The following is a 2,809-nucleotide window of genomic DNA, read 5'->3' on the forward strand; positions in this document are numbered from 1 at the left end:
CGTTGTTAAAATCGAAAGTTGCAACTGTGTTATTTAATGAGCTAACATGAACTAAGACTTGTATTTTTTAAACATTATTAAAAATAATGAAGATTAATAACTTCTGTAGCAAACATAGCTATTGCTCATTGTGAATGTTAATGCATTAACTAAGGGTAACTATTGAGGTCTATTTGTAAAGGGTTCTTTTGCACTTTAATCTGTGTAAAACTTTTAACTTTCTACATTTTTCTGTATTGCTTTCACCTCCGAGAACAGCCAAAATGACTCCCATCAGCATGAATGCTTAAAAAGAGTTTTAGGAAAACAGAGAAAGCATACACTGACCACAGATTGTCAAACTTAAAAAATAAAATAAAATAAAAATTGGTCAATATGTGCAATCAATCTGGGGTGGTGGGAATATTAGTAAATAACAAATTTGACATTTTATGCAATCAATCTCAAAATTTTGTCCAATAAAATTCTTTAAAATTAAAGAAATAACTGTAAACAGCAACTACAGGGTTTCAAAACAATTTCCTTCCATCAGTTATGTAAATCCACTTGTCCTAATGTTATTCAGAGAAAGAGAAGAAAGCTATTGATGTGATGCAGAAGTAAAACCGAGCTCTAAGCGCACTCCGCTTCCCACCGCCCTGCTTAATTTGCCTGATTGCTCATGGCAGACCACCCCCTGGCTCTATCCAGTCATGAGAGGTGAACCCATGGCACTGCACAGTGAGAGCTCAAGCGCATTAGATGCGTTACAGACTGCAGTCTCACATGGGTTCAATCCGCTAGTAAAGGAGGTTTTAACCTGAGGGGAAAGGGTCAGAATATCCGCACTTGGAATGCTGCAGGCGTTATTGCTGTTTGCACAGATATACCAACCTCCTATGAAAATCATCTGCTGCTAGCCTCATTCTGCATAAACATTTAGCCCTGCGTTACAAGATAATCATCAATACAAATACATCGCAGTTTTAAGAAATAACCCAGGTTCAAGTTGACCAAAAAAAAAAAAAAATGGCTTCCAGCCCTGCGTTACAAGATAATCATCAATACAAATACATCGCAGTTTTAAGAAATAACCCAGGTTCAAGTTGACCAAAAAAAAAAAAAATGGCTTCCACTTGTCTCTCCTTTTCTTTAAATGGAAAAAAAAGCAAAAATCTGAATTAGAGTGAGGCACTTACAATGGAAGTGAATGGGAGCGATTCAGAATGCTAAAATACTCATCGTTTTAATAATATAGCCATAAAATGTAAACAATATACGTATTAACAGGATTTTGAAGTGGGAAAAAAAGCACATTACTGTGTAGTTATATCCAATTTGACAAATTTTTACAACAACAGCTCAAATAATACACATTTTAACAGAAGAATTCGGGTTTTTTTTACAAAATTATAAGCTTTGCATTTATGACTTTACAAAAATGGCACTTAAAAGGAAGTGTAAGGATGAGTCAAAATTATTTTTGTAGTAAATATTATGGCACAAATGTATGGCGTCAAAAAGTAAATCGAGCAAATCTATAATAATCAATACATCCACCAGTCACATCACTTTACAGTAGTGAATAATGTATTTCTATGGACAAAATGCATCTGAAATATACAGAGTAAGCTGCTGCAGAAAAAGTGCCTCTGCCAAAGCATTTAATACCTTTTTTCCCCAACACATAACTTACATTTGACGGTTATATCCTTATTTGTAAATGTTCAAAAGTCACACAAATATATTCCATTTTGCATAAAGGCTCGTCCTGACAGAAAACAAGTCTCCATTAAACTTCACAGACTTCATTGAACGAATGCCCAAATGTGCATTAAACAGACGGAGTGCAATAATTCTGACTTTGTTTGTTGAACATTCATTTTGCTGGACGTTAAAGCGGACACAACCCAATTTCTGCCAATCTCATGTTAATCTTGAGCACCTATAGAGTAGTATTGCATCCTTCATATCTCTGAAGAGTCTTTAATTTGATCAGATTTATAAAAGACAGATATACAGCTGCACCACTTCTCTTCGAAAACAGCCGAGCTCCTGGAGGCGTGCCGTAGGCGGAGCTAAAGAGTCACGAGCACACGCAGCTTTTGCATAGTGAAAGCTGTGACATCAACATAAATAAAACAGGGACAAAAACTTTATTGACTTAAATTAACTCTGGCTAACAAATTAACGAATCAAGCACGTTGATGGGTGTGTTCTTGCTCTCGTTCTGGTTGATGTGTGTGCACTCTTCCTGGAGAAGTGCCCATACAAGGAACTCCAGGGCTCGCAAAATTTCAAAATCGCTGGTAGGCCTTCGGGCAGACATTCTTCAGATTTTGGTAGCCCAAAATGAATTTAAGTAGCCCGAATAAAAAAAAAAAAAAAGATATCCCGGCTTTACTGATAAGATGCGCGTTAAATATCGCATGCGATTTATCGTGCAGCCCTATTCTTAATTATTTAAATAACAGAATACTTCTATGATACCACAGCAAAAACTAGTAGCATATAGGGATGTAACGATTCACTCAACTCGCGATGCGATTTATGATACTGATTTCACAATACAATTTTCTTACAATTTTTCTTATTAACAAAATGAGATTTAAGACAAATTATAAATGAAAAGGTGTCCTTTTATTATTTCTCCAACACAATACTGCACATTTCTTTGTGAAATTGAAATATGTCAAATAATAAAACTAACTTGAAATTTTAAAACAAATACCAAATCAAATAATTAAATACAAATAAAACAAATCTCTTCATATAAACAAACTAATGCTTTGGCTGTGCTTTTTCCATTTAAAATCAGAGGCAACCACTG

The sequence above is a fragment of the Sinocyclocheilus anshuiensis genome, unplaced genomic scaffold (genome assembly GCF_001515605.1).
Source record: "Sinocyclocheilus anshuiensis isolate Anshui unplaced genomic scaffold, SAMN03320099.WGS_v1.1 scaffold922, whole genome shotgun sequence".
Taxonomy (NCBI): domain Eukaryota; kingdom Metazoa; phylum Chordata; class Actinopteri; order Cypriniformes; family Cyprinidae; genus Sinocyclocheilus; species Sinocyclocheilus anshuiensis.